The 20199-nt window shown below is 38.5% G+C and overlaps 1 protein-coding gene across 2 annotated transcripts in view; it reads left to right on the top strand.

Moving 5' to 3' along the window:
* Nucleotides 1-20199, top strand: part of LOC117512155 (microtubule-associated protein 4) — a 418222-nt gene that overhangs the window by 17403 nt on the left and 380620 nt on the right. The gene's annotated exons all lie outside the window — the stretch shown is intronic.

Below are 20199 nucleotides of genomic sequence, written 5' to 3'. Positions count from 1 at the left end.
AACACACACTCCATACAGTGGTCTCGCGCACACATTATCATGTTTTCCGATTGTCTGCTGCGTGGAGAGTGGCGGGAAAAACCGAAGACACTTTCTCCCGAGGTGCAAGACAAGATGTGATGTAAATAAGAAAACAAAAAGGTGGCGGTCAGGTCTTTTGGTTCCGAGCGATGAAAATAAAGAATGTGAACTTTTAAACCCAAAAAAAATGCCACTTGTCTGGTCGGACAACGATTTAGAGCTATTGCTTGTCCGATCACATTTTACACTTGTCCCGGACAATTGGACAAGCGTTAATGTCGATGCCTGTTGAGGAGGAGGAGTTCAGAGCCTCTTTTAACAAAAATAAGAAGAGGAAAGTGGCGGGGCCTGATGGTGTCAGCCCAGCTGTCCTGAAGCACTGTGCAGCCAAGCTAGCCTCAATCTTCACTTTCATTTTCAATAGCTCCCTCAGTCAGTGCATTGTTCCCAAATGCTTTAAGGACTCCATTATCATTCTGGTACCCAAATCCAAATAAAATATCCTGCCTTAACGACTTACAGACCAATAGCTCTCACTTCGGTTATAATGAAATCATTTTAACACATCATACTCACAAACCTGAAAGAACTTACTTCCCTTTCATGGACAGTCACCAGTTTGTTTACCGGAATAATAGATCTGTTGAAGATGCAATAAACCTGGCCATTTATTACATCATGCAACACCTGGAGTCCCCCCACACCTACGCCCGGATACTGTTCATTGACTTCAGCTCTGCTTTTAACACAATCAACCCGGTCAACCACTTCAATAAACTCATGGACATGGACATTGGCACTACTCTCTCCCACTGGATCCATAACGTCCTGTCACAAAGGACACAGAGAGTCAGGATGGGTAGCCTCCTGTCCTAAACTCTGACCCTCAGCACCGGTGCCCCTCAGGGTTGTGTTCTTTCCCCTTGGCTTTTCTCCATCTACACAAACTCCCTCACATCCACCCACAGTTCAGTTTCCATTCTTAAATATGCAGATGACAGTACAATAATTGGACTCATCAATAACAGAAATGAACATCACTACTGTGAACAGGTCACCCAAGCAGTCACTTGGTGCCAAAACAATAACCTACAGCTTAACATATCAAAAACCCAGGAACTCATAGTCGACTTCTCACGCTCACCCTCTCACAAAATCACCATTTTCATTTCTACTCAGCCCAACTCCATCAAATTCCTAGATGCACACATTAGTAAGTCACTCAACGGGAAACTGTATTCGGACCAAATTTACAAAAAAGCTAATAAAAGATTTTTTTTTTCTCAGACAACTCAAAAAAATTCAGAGTCAGGCACAACAGTCTGCTTCAGTTTTACACCGCCATCATTCAAAGCATTCTCACCTCATCCATCATTATCTGTTATGTAAATTTGGACTCCTATTCATGCAAAAAAAAAAAAACTACAATGTATAATAGAGAAATCTTCTAAAATTACAGGCCTCACCTTCCCTTCCATTGACACACTGTACCACACAACGGGCAGTAAAAATCACCTCTGACCCCTCACACCCTGCATATCACCTGTTCATACTGTTGCCTTCTGGAAGACACTACAGGTCCCTGCCAACGAAATCAGTCAGATTCAAAAACAGCTTTTTTCCAACAGCTATACAGACACTAAACCAAGTCATTAACTGGTGTTTCTATGTGTATGAGGTCTGTTAGAAAACTATCTGACCTTTTTATTTTTTAAAAAGACTATATGGATTTGAATCATGTGCGCTTGCATCAGCCAAGCTTGAACCTTCGTGCGCATGCATGAGTTTTTTCACGCCTGTCGGTTGCGTCATTCGCCTGTGGGCAGGCTTTGAGTGAGCACTGGTCCACCCCCCTCATCGGATTTTCATTGTCAGGGAAATGGCTGAGCGATTGGAGCAGCGCTGAATCAAATTTTTCCAGAAACTGTGAGAGACAGCCAGGTGGAAATCATTCGGAAGATTCAGACGGCTTTCGGTGAGGATACTCTCGGCGTCACACAGATTAAGGAGCATTACAACCGGATTAAAGACGGCCCACAGCGGCGGAGGGCCATTGACAGGCTGAAACGACCAGATCATTTCCAAAGTGAACGCTGTGTTGATCCGGGACGTCGTCTGACTATAAGAGAAATTGCAGAAGAGGTGGACATCAGCACTTTTGCGGCACATTCCACTGTTACAGGAGATTTTGTAATGAAAGACGTGTGGAGGAATTTGCGCATCGGGACGGAGCCGCAATGGCGCACAACAAAAAGCAAGTCCGTGTTGGAAGTCTCACAGGACAAGTTGTGACATGCCCAGCTGTTACACAATTTCTCGGATAGTCACACGACTGAAAAGCCACCGAAAACCATCTGAATCTTCTGAATGGTGCAAGAGCTGGGCATGTCAGGGCATGTCCTGTGAGGCTTCATCACGGAGACGCTGTTGCTGCGCCATCAGCTTCGTGCCGATGAATTTCGCCGCCACTCTTTTAATGGCAAAATCTTCTTTCACAGTGGAATGTGCCGAAAAAGTGCTGATGTCCACCTCTTCCGCAATTTCTCTGATAGTCACACGACGGTCCCACATCTCCATAGCGTTCACTTTGAAATGATCTGGTCATTTCAGCATGTTGATGGCCGATTGGAGCGCGACACGCTCTCCACCGTTGTGCGGATGTCTTTAAACCGGTTGTACCACTCCTTAATCTGTGTGATGCCCAGAGGATCGTCACCGAAAGCCATCTGAATATATAATAATATCTTGGGATATTAAAGGCGCAGTCCAGAATGCCTATAGAAACCCCCAGTAGACTGTGCCCTTGGCTGCCTGCCAAAATTTAGCAATTTTTCCCACAATTTTTCATATATCATCATGAAATTTTTACACAGGATTCATATCCTAATAGGCAAGAACTGATTTCAGTTTTCAAGGTCAAAGCCAGGAAAAATTTGGGACAATTGAAAAAAAAAAGTTTAGAACAGTTGTAATTAAAATAGTAAAAAAAAAAAAAAAAAAAGATTTTTTAGAAACATTTCTTCATCTGAAGATTAAAACCATAATTTACCTGTTATTTCAGATTAGATGTTTTCTTGTTTAACATAAGGAACCTTGGGCATTTACGAGGTCTGTTAGAAAAGTATTGAACCTTTTTATTTTTTTCAAAAACCTGATGGATTTGAATCACGTGTGCTTGCATGAGCAAACCTTGAACCTTTGTGTGCATGCGTGAACTTTTTCACGCCTGTCGATTGCATCATTTTCTGGTAAGCAGCCTTTGTGTGAGGTGTGTGTCGTGCGCTTGGCGGATTTTCATTCCAAGGAAAAAGACGGAACGACTGGAGCAGTGCCACATCAGATTTTGCCAGAAACTGGGCGACATCCAGGTGGAAACCATTCGGATGATTCAGACGGCTTTCGGTGACTTTTCAGTCGTGTGACTATCCGAGAAATTGTGGAAGAGCTGGGCATGTCACAGCATGTCCTGTGAGACTTCAACACGAAGGCACTTTTGCTGCGCCATGAGCAGCAGCATGAATTTCACAGCCACTCTTTTCATGGCCATATCGTCTGTCACAGTGGAATGTGCCGAAAAAGTGTTGATGTCCACCTCTTCCGCAATTTTTTGGACAGTTACATGACGGTCCCGCATCACTACAGTGTTCACTTTGGAATGATCTGGTTATTTCAGCATGTTGATGGCCGACCGGAGCGTGGCTCGCTCTCCACCGTTGTGCGGACGTCTTTAAACCAGTTGTACCACTCCTTAATCTGTGTGATGTCCATAGGATCGTCACCGAAAGCCGTCTGAATCATCCGAATGGTTTCCACCTGGCTGTCGCCCAGTTTCTGGCAAAATTTGATGCAGCGCTGCTCCAGTCGTTCCGTCTTTTTCCTTGGAATGAAAAAATGCCAAGCCCACGACACACACCTCACACAAAGGCTGCTTACCAGAAAATGATGCAATCGACAGGCGTGAAAAATTCACGCATGCGCACGAAGGTTCAAGGTTTGCTCATGCAAGCACTCGTGATTCAAATCCATCAGGTTTTTGAAAAAATAAAAAGGTCCAATACTTTTCTAACAGACCTCGTATTTTTAGACAAATAAAATTTTATTCATATCTCATTTCAACCAGAATAACAGACACTGTAAATAAATATAAATGGTTATTATAAATGCAACAGGAGATAATTTAACAATGACTGCAATGGGATTGTTAATGCGACATAAACCTCATGATGAAATAATTTTTTTATTTAGTCATTTCAACATTTAATTACATCCTTGTTGACAATGTGATTGCTTTGTATGTTGCAATCAGGACATAGCAATTTCTAAAATATGAATTTGACTATTCTAGTGCTTGTGAATGTTTTAAAATTATGCACAATCAGAGCAGGGCTTCTTCTACTTGTGCAAATGTCTTTTGACTGAACTTTGGACTTTACTGACATGTTTAATCTCTGAAACTTCACAGGTTAATACCCCAGACAGTACCCTTTAAAATTGTATATTATATACGATATTTCAAGGTACTTCATTTTCTACCCTATGGTGGCCAGAATCTGTACATGTTCCCATGCTACAAGCCTTATTCCAAATCAGTCTATTAGAAAACGCTTCTTCCACCCCAGGAACATCACTGAAATATACTGATTTTGATTCATTCTAAATACAGCTGAAAATGAACTTTCCTCATTTGGCAAGACATTGGGGATGGAGCATTAGTCCATTAGCACTGCTCACTCTCCATTGTCGAGTGGACAAGCGGTACTGTCGAGCCCTGGAAACCTCATTGAAATGTACTTGAATGCACATGTGGTGTGACAGCATCACTAGAACTCTGTCATAGAGGTCCAATTTTACTTGACTCACGGTTTTAGGGCTGCAGTGGTGGAATCTGAAGAACTCATGCTCCAAATGTACATGAAACAGTGTATGGTAGTGATTGTATAAATAAAGATTTTAGTCATGCACAAACATATGTTAGGGAAAACCTTGTGTACTTTGAGATGGAGGCATGACCATATTTATCTTGTGTGAGAGAAAGATGGTCTGGAGGGGTGGAGTGTGAGATTGCGTGACAGCCACAGATTGAATGAATGAAATAATGGAGCGGTAAAAAAAAAAGACAGGAAGGATAGGATGATGCAGAATGATTTTGCTGCTGTAATCCCCCAGCACAACAGTAGCAGCTGGACCACTGTGTCAACATTGGTGCTTTACTGCTGCCAGTCAGTCACTCTGATAGATCTGCAGTCAGCTGAATACTTTGACATAGACCAGATGGCTAGTTTGACAGATGAGTTTTTGTTTTCCAAAAGTCTGGTTCTCACTGGTCTATCAATGTTGTGGAAATCAGACTTATAGATTGTGTGCTTTAAATGAGAGTTAACAAATATGATACACAGGGTTGGGATTATGAGGGAATATTTTTTTCCAAGAGCATTAGGGGTGTAACACCGTGTCATGAATTGTGATGATCATATCATAAAGCCTGTATCAAATGGTATTTTTTGGTATTTTTTTTATTATTAGTACTGTGAGACTTTAAACTTTACTACTACAGGGAAGAAATGATGACATCTTGCAGAAGAAACAAATATTTCTAAAATATACAAATTGGAAAATATACAATTGGAAACGTGAATTTCTAGTTCAGAATAACTTCTTTAAAGCTAAAACAGTCACCACCGAATACTTTTTAAATTAAATTTATGAACAGACATATTTTGTCAGATATAAACATTACACAGCACAAAAGTCAATGAAAAATTATATCAATAAGAGCAATCACAGATTTTTGACATCAGCCAATGGTTGACGAGGACTCCAAATTAAAGATATGTGGTCCACATCATGACCTGGACTATACCTGGATCCGGATTCCACAACACAATGCAATTATTGCATACTGATCCAGAAAGGTCTGACTGATCAAGATGTTGCAATCTGGTATTTAATTCACAAGCTGAAACAAAATAGTGTCTTCCTGAGCTTGGTTTTACATTGTGATGTCTCATCTTTCTGCTGCAGAACCTGCATATTGATCCGGATCACTACCAACAAATCCTGAGCCTGAATCTGGATCTGGATCACCTCCAAAATTCAGTAGAATCTCAGTAGAGTCTTCCATACCCTAACATCTATCTGTTGTGCAAATTTGAATCTGCGAAGTAGTTTTGACGTAATCCTTCAAAGCCTATATAAAGTGAAATCTTGATCCAGAATCCAGATCTGGATCACCTCCAGAATTTAATGGAGTCTTCCATGGCCTAATATCTATGTGTGGTGAAAATTTCAGCAAAATCCGTGCAGTAGTTTTGACGTAATCCTGCTAACAGACAGACAAATACATACGCAATGATGACTATATTACGTGCTCGGCGGACGTAATAACCAGTGTATTAAAAAATCCAACCATTCCTTTATACAATGAGTCCATTGAAGAAAAGTAGCTCCCATTTTTTTCGGGAGTATAAATCGCATGCTAATCCAATGACATTTTTCCGCAAATCTGATTGGTTAATCATGTGAGATTTCAGACCAGAAAATATCACGTGGATGGTGGCCAAATATTATAACCCCAATTCCAGTGAAATTGGGACATTGTGTGAAATGTAAATACAAACAGAATACAATGATTTGCAAATCCTCTTCAACCTATATTCAGCTGAATACACCACAAAGACAAGATATTTAATATTCAAACTGATAAACTTTATTGTTTTTGTTCAATTATTTGCTCATTTTGAAATGGATGCCTGCAACATGTTTCAAAAAAGCTGGGACAGTGGTATATTTACCACTGTATGCATCACCTTCTAACAACACTCAATAACACACCGGCTTTGTAATCAACCGTTTCTGTAGCACGGCTTTGCTTTGAACCTTGAATCGGTCAAGCAGTGCTTCGATCTGCTGCTTTGTTGGTTCTTTGTTTTATTTTTCCCCGCTAAAACTCAAAGAGCATATGTCTGTGAGTAATATTTACCTTTTTTATGCTAAACTGACCTGTTATGGTCTTCTGAAACAGATGATGTATTTTTAACTTAAAAATGGGACTGATGCTAACGTGTTAGCATGTCTATGGCATTTTCAGTGTTAAAGTTAGCATTAAGCTGTTCACATCACACTGTTTGTGTGCATTTGTTTTCTGTATAATAATTAGTGGCTCAGCATTTGTTGTTGTAAAAGAGTTAAATGTGTTACAAATTGTAATATTTTTTTAATTTATTTTTGTTTATATAATAATAATAATAATAATAGCAGCAACAACAACAATAATAGTAATAATAACTAATAATGCTACAATACAATTTTAGAGAAAGACACAAAAAGAGCCTGATTAAAAACGCAACAGAAAATATTAAACCAACTAAAAATGAACATAAATAAATAAATATAAAAATAAATGACTGTTTCCTGTGAACACCAAGTGACTCTTTCACCTCCACGTCACCCCTGTCTTCTTTAAGTTTAATGACAATTTGTTTCAGTCAAACCACATTTTCAATTTGTTAATTTCTTCAGTGATTTCCTCCAGAACTATCTGCCAAGCTAGAAAACTGTTGCATCCTAGTAAGAGCAGAATACAACTGGAATGAATTTGAATGTGTCGACGTCGCGTCAGTGGTGGTGATTTTGCATGACGAAGTCATTGTTCCTGTGCATACTTTTAGTGAACTGACTGAACTTTTGAAAGTTAACGAGCATTGAGTTTGATCTTGGACATAACTTTGAGTGTGAGCTGATCGTACCTGGGTCGGCGATTTGTCCGGGCCCGCGGCGCCCGCGGTGTGGAGGTTCATCCAGGCCTGCGGCATCAGCGGACGCGGTTCATCCAGGCCCACGGCATCGGCAGAGGCGGTTCACCTAGGCCCGCGGCATCGGTGGAGGTGGTTTATCCAGGCCCGCAACATCGGCAGAGGCGGTTCATCCAGGCCCGCGGCATCGGTGGGGGCAATACATCCAGGCCCGCGGCGTCGGCTACATCCGAGGCTAACGGCAGCTACATCCGTGGCTAGCGGCGGCTACATTCGGGGCTGGCGGCGGCGACATCCGAGGCTGGCGGCGGTTACATCCGAGGCTGCCTACGGCTACATCCTGGGCTGACGGCGGCTACATCTGTGGCTAGCTGCGGCTATGACCGAGGCTGGGGGCGGCTGTGACTGAGATTAGCAACGGGGAGGGCTGGTGTGCGGCGACCGAACCTGTGGTGGTGGAGGCTACGGGTGAGAATTGTTTTGTAATTGATAGTGGCCATACTGGGTCACGATAATCAACATGGCACCACCCAAGAAAACAGATAAACTCGAGGAAAATATAGAGGAGATAAAGACCTCAATAGACAATCAAATATGACGTCTGTTGGTAATTTTACCAACAAAAAATCAGATTAAACATGGAAACAGATGATAAAATATATGACTTAGACACTAATATTGATGAAAGTATATTTGACTTAAAAACAATTGGTTGCGAGTATTATACGGAAGAACAGCTAAATAGTGAAAAAAATTGCAGAAGATACCCTGTCACTCATACATATAAACAGCCAAAGCTTGTATTGTAAAATGTCACAAATAAAAGATTATTTAAATCAGTTTAAAAATAAATTTAGTATTGTTGCAATCACTGAATCTTGGCTTAAAGATGATCTCATGGCTGATGTTCAAATGGAGGGATATGAGCTGTATTTTGTAAACAGAAGAGATAAAAAAGGTGGAGGTATTGCTCTGTACATAAAAACAGATCTGATATGTGGATGATGTCATAGAAATTGTAACAGTGGAACTTATACATTAAACATCTAAGAATATTCTAATCAGTTGTGTATACAGAGCACCTGACTCATGTGTTGTGAAATTTACAGATAAAATAATAGTTATTCCATCAAATTAGAAACAAAACGCTTTATATGTGTGGAGACTTTAACATTAACATAGAAAGCTCCAGTTGCCAAAGAATAAGTGATTTTGTGAATTCAATGTATAGTTTGGGGTTATTCCCCTTGATAACAAAACCAACCAGAATTACATTGCAAAGTGCAACGGTAATCGACAATATATTTATAAATAGAACAGATGAAATTATCAAGAATGGGATCTTGATGACCAGATGTTAGCGATTATTTACTTTTTTCAATATTTAAATATAAAAATAGGTACAAGAAAAAAATTATAAACTTTAAAAGAGATAAGTCAGTAAAAGCCTTAGAGGCATTAAAATATGACCTTAAAAATCAAAATTGGGAAGAAGTTTATGTCAGTGATGTTAATGTAGCATATAATTCATTTATGAAAATATTGATGAAATCATATAATAAAAACTGTAAATTAATAGAAATGAGTAAGAAAAGAGTAAATAAACCATGGCTGACAAAGGGAATAAAAAATGCTTGTGCAAAGAAAAACTATTTATACGGGTGCTTTTTAAAAATGCAAAGGACACAGAACACAGATACAAAAAATATAAAAATAAACTATTGACAATAATTAGGAAACAAAAAAAGATTATTATAGTGAACAATTAAATAAGAGTAAAGATAATGAGGGCAACATGGGGAATCATTAAAAAGTGTGATTGAAAGTGATGGAGCAAAAGCAACTTTTCCAAATTACTTTGTCAAGGAAAATAAAGAAATATATGACATAAAAGAAGTTGCAAATGGGTTTAATGATTATTTTTCAAATGTAGGATCAAGTCTGGTGGGAAATAAACCAATAGTAGAAGATAAATTACATACACTTGTAAATACGGTCAATAGTATTTTCCTGGACAGTGTGGAAAAAGATGAAATAAGAAATATTGTAAAAAACTGTGTAAGCAAAAGATCAACTGACCATGAAGATTTAGACATGATGACTGTAAAAAGTATAATAGAAACTGTTATTGAACCATTTACTTAAATTTGTAATCTGTCTCTGTCAACAGGGATTTTTCCAGACGAAATGAAAATTGCCAAGGTAGTCCCATTATATAAAAATGGAGACAAACATAATTTTTCTAATTACAGGCCAGTATCATTGCTTCCACAGTTTTCTAAAATTATGGAAAAAGTTTTTGTGACAAGGTTGGATAAATTCATTGAGAAACATCATATTTTAAATAATGCTCAGTATGGATTCAGAACAAAACATTCGACAGCTATGGCAATTATGGAATTAATAGAGAAAATATCAACAACAATAGAAAATAAGGATTATTTTGTAAGTATTTTTATCGACCTGAAAAAGGCTTTTGATGTTATCGACCACTCAAGATTGCTTTACAAGTTACAACAATATGGAATAAGAGGTATTGCACATCAGTGGGTAAAAAGCTACTTAGAAAATAGAAAACAGTTTGTTCAGATAAATATCAAATCAGAATTGTGTAACATTATTTATGGAGTACCACAAGGATCGGTACTTGGACCGAAACTGTTTATTTTGTATATTAATGATTTTGTGAATGTATCTAATGTGCTTGGCAGCATTTTATTTGCTGATGATACAACGCTGTTTTACTCTGGATCAGATATACAGGAAGTAGCACAAGTGATAAATACAGAGTTGAAAAAAGTTAAATATTGGTTTGATATAAACAGATTGTCACTAAATATTAATAAGACAAATTTCATCTTGTTTAATGACAGAGTGAAAAAAATAATGTGTCATTACAAATAGATGGAATGGATATACAAAGGGTAAAAGAAACGAAATTTTTAGGAGTCATGATTGATGAAGATCTTACATGGAAGTCACACATAAATTACATAAAAAGGAAAATAGTGAAAGCCATTGCTGTTTTGCATAAAGTAAAATATTCATTAAATAGTTATGGTTTATTAACATTGTACAATTCATTGATTGTTCCATATTTAACTTATTGTGCAGAAATCTGGGTATCAACATATACAACTTATACACAACCTTTATTTATTCTGCAGAAAAGAGCTTTAAAAGTGATTAGCAACAGTGGTTTTAGAGATCCATCTAATCCATTGTTCATTAAGTATAGGGTACTTAAATTTCATGATTTATTCGATTTGAAAATATTACAGTGCACCAAGCTAATAAAAATACAAACATTCAAAAATATGTTTGAAAAAAGAGTAAGTAGCTATAAATTTAAAGGAATAGAAGTCTTTAAAAAACCAAGATACAGAACCAAAGTAAAGGAACAGAGTATTGCAGTAAATGGTGTAAATTTATGGAACAGTCTCAACAAAGAAATCAAAGAATTAAGGTTGCTTAAGTTATTTAAAAAACATATTAAACTAGATGTATTAAGTAAGTATGAAACTATGAAATAAGTCAGTGGGCTGTGAGAAAGCCAAAAAATGTAATCTGTTAATAATGTTTAAAATGTTTTAAGTTTAAAATGTAACCTGTCAGAGATTTAATCTACTAAATAATGGTCATAATTATGAAATAAGTCAGTGGTATGTGACAAGTCAAAGAAATGCAATCTGTTAAATAATGATGCTGGATATTGAAAGATTGTATTGTAAAAAGGGGCAGAAAACATAAGACTTGTTCTTCTCTCTGCTCCTTTTCATTCAGGTGATTTGTGATGCTTTATTTCTGCTTTTCTGGTTTTTTTTTTCTTTTAAATGAATGAAATAAATATTAAAGAAAGAAAGAAATGGGTTTTTTCCTCACCAAAATGGATGCTGCTCTCACTGCAGTTTATTGTCTGGAATAGTCACAGATTTCATTTCAGAGCTTCTTGAATTCAAAACTTTTCTTGCGGGTGGTGTTGGGAGGTAATTTTGGGTTACAGCTTCTTTGTTTTTCACCACTTTCATCCCTGAATATGTCAGTAGTGAGTCACTTTTGTGCGGATTAAAGTTACCAACTGGGACTTCTGTCTTGTTGCGAAAAAGAAATGAGAATCATCCTTCGTTCTGTTCACACAGCTCCAAATGCTGTGCAGCTCTCTGCCGAGTCAAGTTAGAATGATATAGTAGTCCAGTCGGAATTAATAAATTCAAAGTGAAACGCCTTTTAAATCAAATGACACCTCTTTCCAAACGTAATACAAACTTTAATTGAACAAAACGCACTCATGACATTCTTTTGTGAACTTATGGCAATATTGTCGTCTTTTTTTTTAACACTAAACCGATAAACTGCCTAAAAACTTATCGGAAGCTACAGATAACCGATAACTTTAAATTTTGCCTCCAATACGCTCTCAGCTACTAAGAAGCTGATTTTGAATTTAAACATTGCCAAAGCTTCTAATAGAACCAATGCCAATCACAAACCCAAACAGCGCATCTGCTTTGTGCGCTCTGTCCCCTGCTGTAGGAAAGCGTCATTTACCCTGACAGGATATAGTGGTCCCGCGATGAGGCAGAGGTCTTGAAATGGAAAGCAGGTTTGAATTATGGTTTTGCTTTAAAAATAAAATTATTCCGGATAGAATAACTACATTAATGTAAACTCTTAAAATGTACAAAGTGATATATAACACATCTGTTAATTTTAAAATAATGCACTAATTCTGAAGATTTGAACATTAACACACAGATGCCCAAAGGGGATTATGGGTAACTAAGCCTCCGCTCATACTGATTGGTTGATTCATTCATTCTATGTAAAAAAAAAAAAACAACACAAGTGAATCAATGTAATGTGTTGGTGTTTACAAATAAATGTTCTTTTGTAAAATATGTCGTTTTTTTCATTTGTATAAAAAAAAGAAATTTTCAAGATCCCGCTAGACAGCACCTAAGTGCACATGTGATGACATCACAACTCTATCCGGTTAGACAAGGTTTCTTTCAATAACAAGAACTGTCAAAAAAAAAAAAAAAAAACTTTCACGTGTACAGTTGGAGTTGTGTGGCGGTAGGAATTGCCTTTTGAATGCTTGAATAACGATGTCAGTCGCACAAAGAAATCAAATAACAGTGAAAACATGTTCGGTGCGGTGTCATAACGCATCAATCAGTCGCTCCATGAGGCATCATAACATCCGATCGGTTAGCGGCTTGGTGCGGTGTTATAACAGATCAATCAATCGCTCCGTGAGGCGTCATAACATCAAGCCTGGTTCACATGGCAAGATAATTAAGTTGATATCGGACCCGATCTTCCCCTTCCAAAATCTTAACGATGCCCTGACAAGCGTGATGATGCTAAATATAATCTTATCGGATATTCCTGCCATGTGTGGTTTGTAAGTGCTCAGAAGGACGTGAGGAACTAAATGTGGCATGCAGCCAATCAGAAAGTGAGGTCTCGGACCTGGGAATGTTCGTGTGTGAAATCTGTTTGTGTGTGTAGTTTTTACCATGTAGCTGACACCACACGCTGTACAACTAAACCTGTCAGATATATATATATATATATATATATATATATATATATATATATATATATATATATATATATATATATATATAAAATATCTCCACGTGTGGGGTCTCTCAGGTTTTGGAAACCTATATGATGTGATATAATCGGTCACCAGTAGATGGCAGTAGTGCTGGGCGGTATACCGGTTCATACCAATACCGGTGTTTTTTTTTTTTTTACTATGATAAGAATTTTAGAAATACCTCCATACTGGTGAGTACGTTGCGCAGAGCTGCGGAACGCCATGCCCGCAGGACATTGTTTGAGTGGGGACAGTTTAGCGGTTGCACCAAACAAGCAGCATGAGTACAGCCCGTGTAGAGTGAACGGCTGTTTAGCGGTGAGCATAATGGCAAAACAGGGGGAAAGTTCTGAAACTGAACAACCAGAACGAGAAACTGAAACGGAAGAACTTGTACTGAAACGACGAGCTGTGTCCGTTGTTTGGAAGTACTTTGGGTTTAAAAAGTCCGACGTCGACCAAACTACAATACTATGCAAATGCTGTCGCGCTAAAGTTGTAGCAGGAGGAGGAAACACGAGCAGTTTACTCCACCACCTCAACCGCAAACATGTCCTGGAATATCAGGAATGTAAACTACGAGCTTTGTCCTCCTCGTCTGCAGGTAAAGTTAAAGCAAGCTGCACACCTTTTCTGTTTATTTATTTATTTATGGATGATTCCTTACCGAATGTTCAGGGAATAAAGACGTTTTACTTCAGTTACTTTGGAGTTACATGAGTCATATAGTTTCCATAGTTTACATTGTTTTCAAAAGATGTTTAAGTTGGAAAACTTGCATAATAAAAAGGTCTGTATTTTGACTACAACAATCAAGCATTCTGATTCCTCTTCATTAATACTTGTGTGGACATTCATTCTTCTACAGTATTCACTCCTTATAACAGTAGAATACGCCATTCCAAGCCATTTTATTGCAGTAATTATTCTCTAAATCATTAGAAAATAAGGCAAACACCCAGTTGTGCTTGAAAAGAAAAAATACTGTCAAATACCGTGAAACCGATATAATTTAGAAAAATACCGTGATATACATTTTTGGTCATACCGCCCAGCACTAGATGGCAGTATTCTATGCATTTTGACACCGGTTATATCACACGGCCTCAATCACAATTGAACAGACTTTTCAGCTTTTGGAGAAGCAACCTCGGCTTCTTCTGGCATTTTCACATAAAACAAACCCGATAACAACATCTGTAAACCCAGCAAATATATTCACAAGAGTTTTTGGCACAATATACAGAGTTTAATGCTGTTGTCCGTGTGGAGCCTGATCAGAGCGTCTCAAATGAATTTCTTCTGTCATGAATACCCATAATGCACTTGGCACAGCTGCATCTCCACACTAAAACCTTCAAAATTAGTGCATTACTTTAAAATTAAAACATAAAGTGAGGAAAATAAGTATTTGACCCCTGTTAGTTTTGCAGGTTTTCCCACCTACAAAGAATGGAGAGGTCTGTAATTTTTATCATAGGTGCACTTCAACTGTGAGAGACTGAATCTAAAAGAAAAATCCAGTAAATCACATTGTATGATTTTTAAATTATTAATTTGCATTTTATTGCATAAAATAAGTGTTTGACCCCTACCAACCAACAAGAATTCTGGCTCTCACAGACCTGTTAATTTTTCTTTAAGAAGCCCTCTTATTCTGCACTCTTTTCCTGTATTAACTGCACCTGTTTGAACTTGTTACCTGTATAAAAGACACCTGTTCAGACACTCAATCCATCACACTCCCACCTGTCCACCATAGCCAAGACCAAAGAGCTGTCTAAGGCCGGGTTCACACGGCAGGATAATTAGGCTGATATCGGACCCGATCTTCCGCTTCCGACAATCTTAAGGACGCCCCGGCAATCGTGATGATGCTAAAGATAATCTCATCAGATATTCCTGTCGTGTGTGTGGTATGTTAAGAGCACTCTGATCTGCTCGGAAGGGCGTCAGGAGTGCTCCGATCGCAAATCGGGGATATTCAACATGTTGGATTTTTTTGGACCAATATCGCTGTGTGCGTTGTGTCCTCCGACCAAAACAAGCACGCAGCCTGCTGAATGTGACGTGCAGCCAATCAGAAATCGAGGTGATGGACGCACGGAGTGGAAAATAAAATCAAAACAGCTGTCACACGGTCTCCACTCCTATAAAGAACGCCTTTTCTCTTTGTATCGTTTTTTCCCTCTGTTTTAAATAGTCCACAAAGTACCTCCGTTTGTTTACTCTGAAGTCACGTTTAATCTCGAGAGATTTTGTGAGATTTCCTGTCTGTGGCCGAACACCACACACTGTATGACCAAACCTGTTAGATCCATGATTTTTTGTCTTCACGTGTGTGGGCTCTCAGGTTTTGGAAACCTAAAGATAATTTTAAAATCCTGTCGTGTGAACCAGGCTTAGGGACACCAGCGACAAAACTGTAGACCCGCATAAGGCTGGGATGGACTACAGGACAACAGGCAAGCAGCTTGGTAGAAGACAACAACTGTTATGATTATTTATTAGAAAGTGGAAGAAACACAAGATGACTGTCAATCTCCCTCGGTCTGGGATTCCATGCAAGATCTCAGTTTGTGGGGTAAGGATGATTCTGTGACAGCTCAGAACTACACAGGAGGACCTGGTCAAATACTTATTTTATGCAATAAAATGCAAATTAATTATTTAAAAATCATACAGTGTGATTTACTGGATTTTTTTTTTTTTTTTTTTTTTTTTAGATTCTGTCTGTCACAGTTGAAGTGTACCTACGATAAAAAATACAGACCTCTCCATTCTTTGTAGGTGGGAAAACCTGCAATACTGACAGGGGGTCAGATACTTTTTTTTTCCCACTGTATATCAGATATTTTCACTTTATAAAACTTCAGACGTGACGTTAATTTAAATAAGTTGTCCAAAGTTAGTTTGGTTAAAATTTTAACTATAAGTTAAAACTGGTGCTATTGCTAGCATATTAGTATGAGGTCAAAAGAAATGAGTTTTTTCTTTTCTATGACCAGTTCTCCTTTGCCTGCAGGGGATAGAGCGGTTTCTTCTGGAACCAGCTCTTTTCTGTTTGTAGAGGACAGAACTGCGCATCTACAACAAAAAGCTACGTCTGCAAAAAATGTTAGCGGTCTAAAAATTTTCGGACCAAAACATATCGGAAGATAATTGGTCCGATGATGGTTTTCAAAGTTATCTGAAAAGCTAATCCCATAATAAAAACATTATCTTCGATAATTAGCCGTTAGCGTATTAGCGGAACTGTGCCCACCACTGGGTGCAAGTATCATGAAACTTACAACTTGTACACATTGCACTGTTGGTTATTTCTTTCCTGTTTAAAGGACATCATATTTTAGATATCTTACTTTACAGTAAACAGAGATAATATATGTGTAGAGAATAAAGTCTTAATTTAAAAAACAAATATTTTTGTTTGTGAGATAGAGTAGAAACTGTTGGGAATGCAAAGCATTTGAAACTCAGTGCTGAGTTTTTTGAGAAGGTGGTAGAAGAGTCATACAGACACATCTATTGTATTGTACCACCAAACCAAACTGGACTTTGTACACATTTCAGTCAGTTCATTCTGACATGGAGGGGGGTGTGTGTGTGTGCGCACTGCTCATGTGTGTGGCAGTGTTTGTTTTGGTATTAGAATTTGACCTCTGCGTGTCTGGCTGCCTGTGAGTGCACACGCTGTGTTGCATTCCGCTGTGATGCGTTAAGGCCATATGCAACAATAACGTATTGTGTGGATGTGTGTGCGCACGTGCAGGAATAGAGGCATACAGGGAATTCATTCATTTATTGTCATTTGTGGTACAACAGATCATATTTAATCTGTGATTCACACACACACCTACACACCATGGTTATGCATGCATATGAACCATGGATTAATTGCAAAGTTTATATAATGGTGTAAAATATAGGTACATTGTTATAGTGGCTTGTTTTTAAATTAATTATTGTGAAAATGTAAGTAAAGTTGCAGTGAAATCAATGCAGTTGCGTGCTCTTGTGAACAGAGCCTGTTCAAGCAACCAGTCTCTGCTGCCTTGCACTTAGCTGGAGGCAGCCTGGTGTATAGTGAATACACGTCAAGGTCCAAGCGTGGAAAAAAAGAAATGACTATGAAATTTAAATTGATTGACACAGTGTGTGCACCGAGCTTACTCTATGATGCGGAGCTGAGCATGGGTTGGCCAAAGTAGCTGGGAGTCTGCTGACAAGACAAAACTTTATTGATGTACCTGACAGCATATGTTTAATTCACATAACCTCTTAACATGCAGCAGGTTATGGGATTTGATGTGATTTTGTGGCAGTGAGATAGGACTATTTCATCTTCATTTCACTCAGTTCTCTCAGGAATTCACAATTTCATTACATACAATGTGATGACAAAAATTGGGTGGGGGGGGGGGTGGCATTTATTAGAGTGAATACGGTTAGTAAATGAACACAGCACATAGCTCCAGTCTGCACACTGCTGCGTTTTTCTGTGCCTGTGTCTGTGGGACCATAGCCTTGAGCGGTAACAGGCTGAACTCCTGGCTTCAACCAGATGAGGTTGTGGTGTGGGCGGGACATTGCTTAAGACCAGAAAGCAGTGATTCATATTTCAAAAAGGTGATTATGGACCTCCTCGCCTGAAGTAATGGGTCAGGTTTTTCTTCATACGAGGTCTGTTAGAAAATAATCATACCTTTTTATTTTTTTTTCAAAAACCTGATGGATTTGAATCACGTGTGGTTGCATGAGCCAACCTTGAACCTTCGTGCGCATGCGTGAATTTTTTCACGCCTGTCGATTCCGTCATTTGCTGATAAGCAGCCTTTGTGTGAGGATGGGTGTAGTCTCTCGTCGGATTTTCTTTGCAAGGAAATGGCGGAACGACTGGAGCAGCGCGACTGCATCAAATTTAGCCAGAAACTGGGCGATAGCGAGGTGGAAACCATTCGGATTATTCAGACGGCTTTCAGTGACGATCATATGGGCATCACACAGATTAAGGAGCGGTACAACTGGTTTAAAGACGTCCGCACAACGGTGGAGAGCGAGCCACGCTCCGGTCGGCCATCAACATGCTGAAATGACCAGATCATTTCCAGAGTGAACGCTGTGGTGATGTGGGACCATCATGGTGGGACCATCATGTGACTATCAGGACATCAGCACTTTTTTGGCACATTTCACTGTGACAGAAGATTTGGCCATGAAAAGAGTTGCAGTGAAATTCATGCCGATGGCTTCGGCACAAAGCTGATGGCGGAGCAAAAGTGTGCCTCGGTTTGTGCAAAGTACGCAGCAGTTTACAGAAGTGTAACTTAAAGTGTGAAAAGGTTTCAGATTCACGTGTGAACAAGTTTGATTCATGCAGCAGGCAGCACGTGTTATCCAACATGTGCGAGTCTGTGATAAATGATCCACGCAGCCCGCCGTGTGTGCATGAGCTGGCAAGAATCCATCCGTTAAAAGGCACATCAGAAAACATGGTTACATTCTTTCAATTCATAAACACCCCCTTTTCTACTTTTATTTTTTTTTTTTACTAATAGCCCAATTTCATAGCCTTAAGAGTGTGCATATCATGAATGCTTGGTCTTGTTAGATTTGTGAGAATCTACTGGTACCTTGTTTCACATGTAACAATAAGAAATATACTCAAAACCTGGATTAATCTTTTTAGTCACATAGCACTACTATTATTCTGAACACTACTGTATGTATATATATATATATATGTGTGTGTATGTATGTATGTATGTATGTATATATATATATATATATATATATATATATATATATATATAACTACTTGGAATTCAGCAGAAATATTTTGCATGTGTTCATCAGACATATGTAGGTACTTGGAAAAAAAAAAAAAAAAATCATGACAATCTGAATTGGTGACCTGGGAGACACCTGATGATTTCACATGGAATGACCTTGAAATATGTGTGATGTAATACTGAAAATATGGCAATAATTTCATCGCAGAAATTTCGAACAACTGCTGGGATGCATCTTTATTTCCTGCATCATACACAAACCCATTGCAGTTACTCTAGGCATACTACAAAATGGCATACACTTATACGTGACTCTGAGTTAACATGCATTTGTATCACATGACCATGTAGTGTATGGCTGGCATAGGGCTCAATAGCAAAGATGTGATTGTGGGGACCTTCTGACAAGTTTCCACCAGGTGACCAGTCAAATGAAAGGTCTACTCAAATTAGAAGAGTGAAATGCAGTGTCATCTCCTGAGACAGATTCAGGCAGATGAAGATTTACACACCTGTCTTCCCAGCGCTTGAAGCAACTCCCTTTATCTGTCACTAAGGTGTTTTCTGAATAGAATATAAGAAGTCAAACCTTCATGTTTCATATCATGTACAGAGCTATTTGTGGAAGAGCCTGTTGGAGGACATATCACTTTTTTCTTTTCATAAACAGCCATCAACAAATTGATTGATTCGCTTTTGTAATGGTAGATGTGTGTGTGAAAGAATTCCCCTGTAAATGCACAAAGTTGGCATGCAGTTCCTTAGTGCATATTTTATTGGATGAATATGTTTGGGTGTGTCAGAGACGCTATTCGCTCTCACATTGTTGCACAGTGCTTTGTTTTCAGCAGACACCCAATATCAGCTGACACAGTGCTAAAAGTAATAGTTTATCTATCCCTTATCTTAAAACAGACGTGACCACAGGCCTGGGATCAGCTTCCTTTGGCCCAGAAGCCCATGATGTGGACAGGCAAAGACCTGATTTAATCTAGGATGTGATGAACAGTGTGATGTTTATAGACTG

The sequence above is a fragment of the Thalassophryne amazonica genome, chromosome 1 (genome assembly GCF_902500255.1).
Source record: "Thalassophryne amazonica chromosome 1, fThaAma1.1, whole genome shotgun sequence".
NCBI classification, from domain to species: Eukaryota; Metazoa; Chordata; class Actinopteri; order Batrachoidiformes; family Batrachoididae; genus Thalassophryne; species Thalassophryne amazonica.
The sequence above is the reverse complement of the archived record's forward strand: the minus strand, read 5'-3'. Positions and strand labels throughout refer to the sequence as shown.